Consider the following 11,605-nt stretch of genomic DNA (forward strand, 5'->3'; position numbering starts at 1 on the left):
TATATATATATATATGTTGATGTGTCGAGAAAGTTTTTTATCGAGCACGAGTCACGTTGCATTTTTTATGAAGAATCTTTTAAAGTCAAATTTAAAATCATTTACGACCCAATATTAACAAGCTTGTTGTCAAATTGACCGTCTCGCGATATAAATCCGTTGATACCAAAATTTGTTCAATTCGGACCCAATCATAACCAGATTAAGCCATTAAAGCATATTTAAAAGCTTTGGATTATTAATTTAATGGACAAATGAACTCTATATTTAAAATCTTTATAGTTAAATCAAACGCTCGACAAGAGTAATCCAAAGAGCCTAAGATTGTTGAACTTTGAGGTTATTTAGGTATTTAAATTGTTAAAAAAATCATTTATGATCAAGGTAGATCAACATGGACTGTCCGATTATGTGGTTAGGGGAATTACGGGCCAAAAGACCAAAATGCCTCTCCTCAAAAGCCTACAAATAGCACCCCTCTTTTGGGGTCGTATAAGGATGGTAATTTTCAGTTTAAGATTCTAATATCGTTTCTTCTTATCGCAAGAGAAGAGCGCATTCTTGCACTTAAAAACATATAGTGTGTTACTTTCATTAATCATTGACTTTCATAGCGGCCGACCATCATTGACCACCGCCCTGCCGACCACTGAACAACGACATCACATGTCGCCACTGCTTACCATCCAACGACAACCATTGCATACAAATATTATTGTCAGAATAAGCTTGCCAAACACTTGAATTTTCATTTTGTTGTATAAAGACATGTAGTTTCTAGTTTGAGAATCTAATTTCATTCCTCCTTGTTGTAAGAGAAGAGACCACCCTTGCATTTAAAAACACAGAGTGCATTCCTTTCATTGGGCAAGCCTCATGATTTTTTCTCTTCCAGTGTTTTTCCATGTAAAAAATCTTAATGCCTTCTCCTGCTACTTTTTTGTGTATTTGTGTATGTTAGACTTTTATACAATGTTGAGAGATTAAATTATCATGCTATTGCCGTGAAATTTCTGGTATGCACTAATTTAGCGTCATTTGCCACTTTTATAGAAGTGTGAGCACTCTTTCAATGCCTAAGAAGTGTAATGCTCATAATAATGGAACCTCATGCTCCAATGTCAACCATTCCAAGGGACAATCTTATAATCAGGGATAACAAGCTTCTGCATATTTTCCTCCTAATAAACATCACCTTACTGGTGAAGATGCATCTTCTTTGCCATGCACTGAATGAATGAATCTTAAAATGATATTCTTCAACTTTTACATGAAGCTTGACAACCAGCATTAGCACAAATTGGTGAGGTTCATCTACCCCCTTAAATCTACCAATAACCCCTCCTCATGCTAGATTTCTTCTTCAACCAGGTTCGCAAGTTGAACTCTTGAATATTGCCTGTTTCAACCAAATTGCAAACCTCTAAGATTTTTGAAGAGCTTTGCTCAAATCCATTATGTAATTCATAATGAGCAATGATGTATGGTTTAAGAAAAAATCTCTTTGAGAGGCCAAGGTCATTTTCCTACTCGTCATAGTTTCCAAGAGTGTTCACCTTTGACTGATATAACCTCCAACTCCTAAACCCTAAACCCTAAAAAGAATTTTTATTGTAAAAAAATTAAATAAACATAGTGGTAGAGTACTATAAGATTTTAAAAGTATTCATGATAGCTATAATTTTGGAGTGACTAATGAGGAAGATAGAGTCATAATAGATTTTGTTTTAACTTATGCTTTTATTATTGCAAATATTTTATTTTTTTAAAAAAAGGATAAGCATATTATCACTTATAAGAAAGGTGTTGACCTCATTTTTGGTTGAAGTCTAGTTTTTCCTCTTTAGTAGATTAGGGTCTAGTCACAGGACTTTTCTATTAACTATTCCTAGAAAACTAGAAAGGGAACCCTCAACATTAGAAATTCTCAAACTCTTCTTTACTCAACTTGAAGTTCTACATGTTGGTCCTAACCTCTAGTACTTAGTAGGTGGGGTCAATATGGAGGAGCTCAAGGGGAGTCCCCCATAGTATGATCAGACCTTAGGACTAGCCGTGGGTGGTCTGGTTTTGGTGGGGCTAACTTGCACACACTACACTCTCACATAACCTAAACCCTGGGACCCCTTAATTTGGTCTCCTGACCCCTTTTGGAAAGCTCATATGGATGACCCTATACCCCTAGTCTTTGGTTAAGAGGGTTAGAATCATCATATTGAACATCCAAAATGAGTCCTCACATGGCTTCTATTGGCTTGGTATGGCTTCATGGCTTATTGGCCCATTTTGGCTCAAAACCACCAAATTACCAAAATACTCAAATTTGTTCAAAAATCATTTAAAACCACTCACTACTAACTAAATTGACAAAAATTTGCCAAATTACCAAAATACCCAAAAGAATTGCCCAAAATTACCAAAATGCCCCTCATGACCTAAAAATTCCAAGAAATTCCAAATATTCCCAATTTAAATCTTTGATCATCAATTTGACTAGATTTGACCAATTTTACCCAATTTGACCAAAAGCCCTAAATTGCCCTTAAAGGCCCAAATGTCCCTAAATTAACCTCAATCTTAGCCCAATTTACTCCAATCTTTCCCAATTTCAATTGTAAACCAAAAATCAGCATCCCCAATTCTATTCTAAACAAATTCACGCTCAATTTGATCCAATTGCAAGCCCAAATTCATTCAAATCCAAAAAGGCCCAATTTTGACCATATGCCTAAATCCACCAAATTGGCCCACCAATTTAATTCAAAATCACTTGAAGTTTTGCCACATCCCTCATGACATATTGTTACACCAAACTTAACATTCAGTTAGCCCAAATATTAGCCCAAATTTAATTTCTTTTTTAAAAAGCCCAAAGCCCACTATACTTAATTACAAAAGCCCAAGTCCAAAGCCCACATGACAATTATTTCCCTTCATCATCCATTTGATTAAAATCATTCCTAAAGTCCTAAATTTAAAATCAAATCATTTAAAATCAAGAATCCAAATCAAGATCATTCCAAATCAAGAATCATGTCAAACTTCACCAAAATATTTCAAAATTCCAAAATCCCTTCTCATGAAAATTAGTCAAACCACATGCAAGCCATAGGTAAGTCATGTGAGTCTTGCCACATCATCAAACATAAAAAAGCAAACAATTAATTATATCCACTTGCGACAGGATGCCATTTTTGGATTAATAAACAATTTAATTGTTTAATATTCTCTCTCACTTCTTAAAAATTGGCATACTTTTATGTTTTCAGCAAGCCCATTGGAAAGGATGAATATTACTCCCCAATAATAACATTTTAATATATTTTCTTCCTACAAATTAGCTCAATGGAATGTTATTTTTTCACCATTATGTTCTTGATTTTCAATTCTATATTTTTTTCATCACTACATATGGGACTAATTATTTTAAATTTATAAAAATAAAGCCATAATTGCCCAATCTAAATTGAATGTGTGAAAATTTAGTACCATTTAGAGTTACTTAGAGTAAAAAATTTATAGAACCATGGAAGAGTTACTTAGAGTCCCTAAAAGATTGATCATCATCTCTATGCTTTATAGAGTTAGGAGAAATCAATATGGAGAAGAGAATGGCACTCTTCAGAAAACTTTCTTAAGTATCCAACTAAATTGATGAAAGATCATAGAAATATTTTTATTAGATTGTTTTTGGAGTGAATACTGTTTAGCGTAGGTTCTTATAAGCATGAAAATTATTCTGAAGCAAACAATAATAAGAGTGTCAGCTTAACGTGCTTTTAAAAATATATTTGGCCAATATCCCTTCTCTTGAGATACAATCCAATCGACATCGATAATCTATAAGACACACCAGTCTCCAAAGTAACTTTAGTTATCTATATTCTCGTAGCCTTCGTAGTAGGTGAATCTCTTTACAAATAATAGTTAATTAACATGAGAAACCCAAAGTTAATCAGTATCATATAGATGAGCAATAAATTACGAGAAAAAAGTCTGCCTTGTTAGAATAAATAACTTATTAGATTGTTCAATACCATGAGTCTATTTAAAGATTTTCCATTAAAAATCATTTAAATAATAAAAATACTATATAATTGTCAATATTGAAAAAATTTTGTGCATTATGTAACAACTAGTATATTTTGTGAAATTTAACTTATATATTAAAATGATTGGCAATCAATCTAAAAAATTTCCATTCAGTTCAAATAAGTTTGCGAGCACAATATTTGGAATAAAAATTTTATGTTTATTTAATAATGATGTTGAGTATGGTAAATATTGATCAAGAGAGAAAAATGCTAAAGATTCATTGTTTGGAAGCATATCTACATAAAATTATGAAAACTCTATTCAGAATTCCCTTGTTGTGGTAGCCAAGGCAATCGCACGATGGTGAACAACTTTATGATTAGATATTAAGAAAGGAGAAGATCCATGTAACATTTTCAATTAGAGAATTCTCATGATCAATGATAAATGTTACCTCAAAAAGTTTGTGAGGAGTACATATGGGAAAATGGTTACAGTATCAGAAGGTGATGTTGGTGCCTAGAAGCTGTAAGGTAACATGTTGTAAGAGCACCAAATAACTCCATTAAAGTGGAGGGCCTAGGTAACACTATTTGCTTCATTGATTATGTCTGGGAAAAGACTAGATTGCTTTGAAATGGTCTTGGATAGATGAGGCTTAGATGAAAAGTCTAGTGAGATTTTGAAGCCATGAGGGTAGGTCGTGTGATCAGGTTGAATTGAGATGGACACAATCATATATGAAAAAGAAAATCAACAGCATGAAGCAAATGTGAACTGATAGCTGATACGCCTAAAAATTACCTACTTTTTCATATATACTTTATGCTTAATTTTAATGATTTTAATGATATTACACGTTAAAGGAAGGTATTTTCCATATTTTTGGTCTTAGGTATAAGAAATGAATTTTTGGAGAAAATGAAGCAAAAATGGTGCAAATTTTGAGTAAAAATGAGCAAGAAAGAAAATTCAGACTTGGCACATTTCGATATGTCTTTCTATGTTTAATCTAATTTACATTTCTCACATGTTTTGAATGAAATTACACTTTAAAGAATTGTTATTTTCATGCTTAATTTGTAGGTATATCTGTTACGATAAAAAAGCAACTGAAATGGGAAAAAATGAAGTTGAAATGAAGCCAAACGAAGCAAAATGGTTGAGCAGCTGCAAAGGGCGCATGATGCGCCAAACCGGCACATGATGCGCCAAAATCTAAAGAACTGGCGCATGATGCTCCAGAGAACTTTTTGCGGATTAAGGCAATTTGGGATGAATTTTGGCTGAATTTTCAAAGGTACACTTGTTCTAAACACGCTTTGGAGTGATTCAATGCATTTAGACACTTTGGAAGGTTCTTTTATGAAGGGATGCGTCTCTTGAATCAATGGACATATCTTTTGAATTCAAAAGAGTTGACTTTTGGATAGAATTTTGGAGAGAGTTTTGAATTCTTTTTGGAGGGAGGCGGCCTTTTATAAAAGATTGGGAATTCTAGGGTTTGGGGAGGAGTTTTGGGTGGCGTGTGTGTGTGTGTGTGTGTGTGTGTGTGTGTGTGTGTGTGTGTGTGTGTGTGTGTGTGTGTGTGTGTGTGTGTGTGTGTAAAAGCAAGGGATAACAGTTAAGGGCTTGGAGATTTTCTTAAAAGATTGGATTATGAGAGGGAATGTGACAGATTTCTTCTTCATTACACTTCTCAAACAAAATTGAGAGTGCTTGTAAAGAGAGAAAGACTTGGAGAGAACTTATAGGGATTTGCTTGGGAAGGATTGTGAGATAAGTTATGTCTTTTATTTCTTTTTTTTTGTCAATTTGTTTTTATAAATGAAATCTGTGTTTTGTCATATTCTTCTCATGAATTCTGTGTAGTCTTCTTTATCCTTCTCTCTACTTTGAGATATGGTTTTGTAAAGAATTGATTTTTTCTATGGTTTTAAATGTTAATACTTTATGATGATTTGAACTCCGATCTTCATTTAGTTTTCGATTTGGTAAATTAAAATGTTAAAACATGTTGACGAACATATTTTCTAAAAAAGTCTATGATTTCTACAATAGGGGGAGAATCACATTTGATTTCATGGGAGAGAATGTCATCCATGGAATTGAGTGCAAATAAATAGGGAAATATACTTTGTTGGATGCACAATTGGAGATTTTAAGTTGACTGATTAAAATCCCAATTTGGTCCAGTTGATTTGATATTAATGCGAGATTGTTAGCCCTCAGAGGAGGGAGTAGTGGGAACTCTAGAGTGGCAGCCGGGATCCTCCCCACAAAAACACAAAATTAGACAAAACCACAAAATTAGGGACCAAACACTGGATTAGTCAATGTTCTTTTTAGTACTTGGAAGAGGGTAAGGAATAGGATTGGTCATATTTGGCACAAAACAGTTTATATATATATTTTTTTCAAATGATTTTAATTTCTTCACAATTTATATACTCATTGTAAAGGGGAATAATGCTTTCTTAAATTTGAATCTTCCATCAACAAAAACTTTGTATAATTTTCGTAATTTTACTTTTGAAAGTTTAGTTTGTAGTTAGTTAACTCTTTCTTTTATATAGAATTCACTTTAGTAGTTAATATTCAAACTTTGCACTTTACTTTCATGTTTGTATTTTTAAATTATAACATAATTTTAAGAATTTATTTATAGGTTTTTCCAACTTCCCTGTGGAATCGATATCTAGGACTCCATTAAAGCTCTTTATTACTTGATCAACACATATACTTGCATTGATTTTAAAAAGAATTTGGCAGTTTAAAAAAAGATTCAAAGATAAACTATTTTCATAAAAGGTATTTTTGTTGAGATTATATTGCATATTTATTCTTATATATGACGTGTGTAATTTGTAATATTGAAAGATATATGCAAATTTTACACACTAAATCTACCCACGTCAAGTTTTTGGCGCCATTGTCAGGGAAGAAATGAAAAATATTAGTAAGTTATTTTTTTTTATTATAAAAATAAAAAATTAAAAAAGAGTATTTGTAGTTTAGTTTTGAACATTTTATTATTTAAGTGTGTTTGCTTATTTTTAATTACTTGCTTTGTTTGTTTATCCGTAGTGTAAGATCTGAAAATTCAATACCTTATAATTCTGAATTAGAGAGAGCTATTAAAAAAATTTAAAAATAACAGAAAGAACTAGATCATTTTAGCAAAATGGCTTTCAATTTGAGTAATGATAGAAATGAAAATAGACATCATTAGAGACCTTTAAAAGATTATGCTAATCCTACAACAGATGAAATTCATTTGTGCATTCAAAACCCTGTTGTAGTTGTTAATTCATTTAAGCTTAAACCTGCTATCTGCTATTATCCAAACCTGCTATTATCCAAATGGTACAAAATAATCAGTTTGGAGGAACATCTACTAAAGATCTTAATTTACACCTTGCTAGTTTTCTTGAAATGTGTGCTACATTTGAATATGATGGAGTGTCTAATGATGCTGTCACACTTAGACTTTTTCCTTTTTCACTAAGGGAGAAAGCTAAAATGTAGTTAAATTCATTAGCACTTGGATCTATCAGAACATGGGGAGATTTGCCACAAAATTTTATATCAAACTATTTCCCACCTTCAAAAACTGCTAAGCTTAGAAATGATACCACATCTTTTTTTCAGTTTGAAGGGGAATCAATTTATGAAGCCTGGGAAAGATTTAAAGATCTCTTTAGAAAGAGTCCACACCATGTGTTTTCAGACTGGTTAATAATTCATACTTTTTATAATGGGTTGGTTAGATCTTTTAGATCAATAATTGACCCTACTGCTGGTGAATCATTAATGTCAAAGCCATTTGATGAAGCATACTCATTAATTGAAGAGATGACTACTAACAATTTTCAATGGCCCTTTGAAAGGCTAAACCCAAAAAGAGTAGCTAGTATTCATGATTCTGATGCAATATCTATGTTAGCTACCCAAATAGTTGTTATATTAAAGAAGATAGATCAACATTAAAGAAGATAGATCTATATGGAATGAATTATTCTCAGGTAGCACCTGTGCTCGAGGAAACTTTTTGGGAAATATGATAGAATCTTAAAAATGATAGAATCTCAATCTTCTTATCAAACTTTAAATGCAATAAATAATCGTTCTAATAATCCTTATGCCAATTATTATAATCCTTGTTGGAAGAATCATTTGAACTTTTGTTGGAGTAACAATAATCTTAATGCTGCAAATCTGCAATGGGGAAAAAATACTGCAAACACATTGGGAAACTTTAACAATTAAGGGAATTAAGCTTATAAACCTTATTACCCCCCAAGTTTTAATAATTTACAGAGTAAGGTTAAAAAGTTATCAATGGAAGAATTGATATTGCCAATGGGAATTCAATTACAAATTGAAGGAGTTGCAATTAGAAAGATGAAAAATCAATTGGGATATATTGCTACCACACTTAGCAATAGACCTCCAGGAACATTGCCTAGTGATGTTGAAGTAAATCCTAAAGATCAGAACAAAGAGCAAATTAAAGTTATTCAACTAAGAAGTAGAAAAGAATTAGAAAATAAAGTTCAACAAGAAGTTGAAATTGAAAAAAATGAGGTGAAAAATGAAAAAACTTGTAAAGATTTTCAGTTTGAGGGAGAAAGTCTTATTAAACCAATAAAAATCTCTGTAGAAAGACCACCACCTCCATTTCCTCAAAGATTGAAGAAGAAAAATAGAGACAACCAATTTTCTAAATTTTTGTAAATTTTAAGGAAACTAGCGATAAACATTCCATTTATTAAAGCTTTGAAACAAATGTTAATCTATGTGAAGTTCATGAAGGATATACTTAATAAGAAAAAGAAGTTTGTAGATAATGAGACCGTTGCACTCAGTGAAGAGTGTAGTGATATAATTCAAAAAAAGTTTCCAGAAAAACTTAAAGATCCTGGAAGCTTTACAATTTCTTGTGCTATTGGCAAACAATTTTATGGAAAAGCTTAATGTGATTTAAATGTGATTTAGGAGTCAGTATTATGATTTAGGAGTCAGTATTAGACTTATGTCGTTATCAACTTTCAAAAGGTTGGGCTTAAGAGATATTTCACCTACAACTGTAACTCTTCAGTTAGCTGATAATTTGATTACCTATCTTAAAAGAGTTATAGAAGATGTTTTAATAAAGGTTGATAAATTTATCTTTCTTGTGGACTTTAGTATATTAGATATGGAGGATGAAAGAAACTCCTATCATTTTAGGAAGACAATTCCTAGACACTAGAAGAGATTTGATATATGTGCATAAAGGAGAACTAACTATGAGAGTTAGTTATCAAGAGATTACATTTAATATTGTAAAATCAATGAGATACCCTACAAAAGAGAAAGAGATTGAATGCTTCAGAATGGATATTAACGAATATTTAAGCTATGAATAATTTAAGAAGACTTTTGAAAGAGAATTTGAAAATGAATGTATGGAATATCAAGATGAAGATAAAATTCAAGATGAATCTATGGAAGTGAGTAAAGAGGATTTGGATTATGTTCAAGAAAAATTTAAAATGTTAGATCCTAAGAAAAGTAACGAGAATTTGATTTCATTTACTGAGAAACCTCTTGAACTAGAACTGAAAACACTTCATACACATTTGAAGTATGCATTCTTTGGAGAATTATATACATTACCTGTTATAGTATCCTCATAATTAACTGATAAGCAAGAACATTAGTTGTTGGAAACTTTGAAAGATGTAAGAAAGCCTTTGGATGGACATTAGTTGATATTAAAGGAATCAATTCTTCAATTTATGTGCATAGAATTTTATTAGAAGATCAACGTGAACGAAGAGCTGATCCTCAAAGGAGATTGAGTCCTACGATGAAAGAAGTTGTGAAAAAAGAAATTTTAAAAAGATTAGATGCTAGAATAATATATCCTATTTCAGCAGTGCTTGGGTAAGTCCAATTCACTATGTTACAAAGAAAGGAGCTGTGACTGCAGTGAAAAATGAGCATAAAAAATTAATATCAACAAGACAAGTCTGGTTGGAGAATCTGTATAGATTAAAGAAAATTAAATTCTGCGATTAGGAAGGATCATTTTCCTTTACCTTTCATAGACCAGATGCTGGATAGGCTGACTGGGCACAAATATTTTTGTTTTTTAGATGGATATACCAGTTATCATCAAATACCTATTGCTCAAGAGGATCAAGAGAAAACAACATTTATTAGTGCTTATGGAGCGTTTGGTTTTCGGTGAATGCTCTTTAGATTGTGTAATGCACCTACAACATTTCAAAGATGTTTGGTGTCAATTTTTCGGGGATTTGATTGAAAAAGGGATTGAAGTCTTTATGGACAATTTTTTTGTATTTGGAACTTCTTTCAAAATATGTTTAAATCATTTAGAGGTAGTTCTAGAACGTTGTGAAAAGTTCTATCTCGTATTGAACTGGTAAAAATGTTAATTCATGGTTGTTGGAGGAATTGTGCTTGGACATAAAATTTTAGAAAATGACATGGAAGTAGATCCTGCAAAAATACAAGTTATATCAAACCTACCTCTACCTACTACAGTAAGAAAAGTTAGGAGCTCTTAAGCACATGCTCTTAAGCACATGCTGGATTTTACAAGAGATATATTAAAGTTTTTTCAAGAAAAAACAAACCTTTATGTCAACTTCTAGAAAAAGATACAAAATTAGACTTAATCAAGATTGCCTGAAAGCCTTTAAATTTTTAAAGGAAAAATTGATCACTGCTCCTATAATTGTTTCACCTGATTGGGAGAAACATTTTGAACTAATGTATGATGCAAGTGATTATGCTATTGGAGCTCTTTTAGAGCAGAGATATGATAATCTTTTTAAAGTCATATACTATTCTTGTAAGACTCTTAATGATGCTCAGATTAATTACACCACCACTGACAGCGAGTTCTCTGAAAGAGAGTTATTAGTCATTTTGTATGCTTTTGATAAGTTTAGATCATATTTGATTGGAGCTAAATGTGTTGTCCATACTGACTATTCGACTATTAAATATTTGATGCAAAAGAAGGATGCTAAACCAAGATTAATTAGATGGGTACTTCTAATGCGTACTTCTGATTAGATAGGTACTTCTGATGCAAGAGTTTGATTTTGTAATAGTTGATAGAAAAGGGACTGATAATTTAATTTTTGATCATCTATCTAGGCTAGAACATGAAAAAATACTTGGTTTGGAAAAAGAAATTAATGAAACTTTTCCTGATGAACAAGTTTATGCTATAAAAGAATGGGAAATACTTTGGTATGTTTATATTGTAAAGTATATTGTTAGTGATATTTTATCATATGGACTGACAAAACAACAGAAAAAGAAATTCATTCATAATGTAAAATCTTATTTTTGGGATTATCTATATTTGTACAAATATTGTAAAAATTTAGTAATGAGACGATGTGTGCCTTATAAAGAAATTCATGAATTTATTCAGAAATGTCATGATTCTGAATTTGTAGGTCATTTTGGAAATGATAGAACTGTTCATAAATTTTACAATCTATATTTTATTGGCCTACTATATTTAGAGATGCTAGTATATATA

Source organism: Phalaenopsis equestris, unplaced genomic scaffold (assembly GCF_001263595.1).
Source record: "Phalaenopsis equestris unplaced genomic scaffold, ASM126359v1 Scaffold001146, whole genome shotgun sequence".
Taxonomy (NCBI): Eukaryota; Viridiplantae; Streptophyta; class Magnoliopsida; order Asparagales; family Orchidaceae; genus Phalaenopsis; species Phalaenopsis equestris.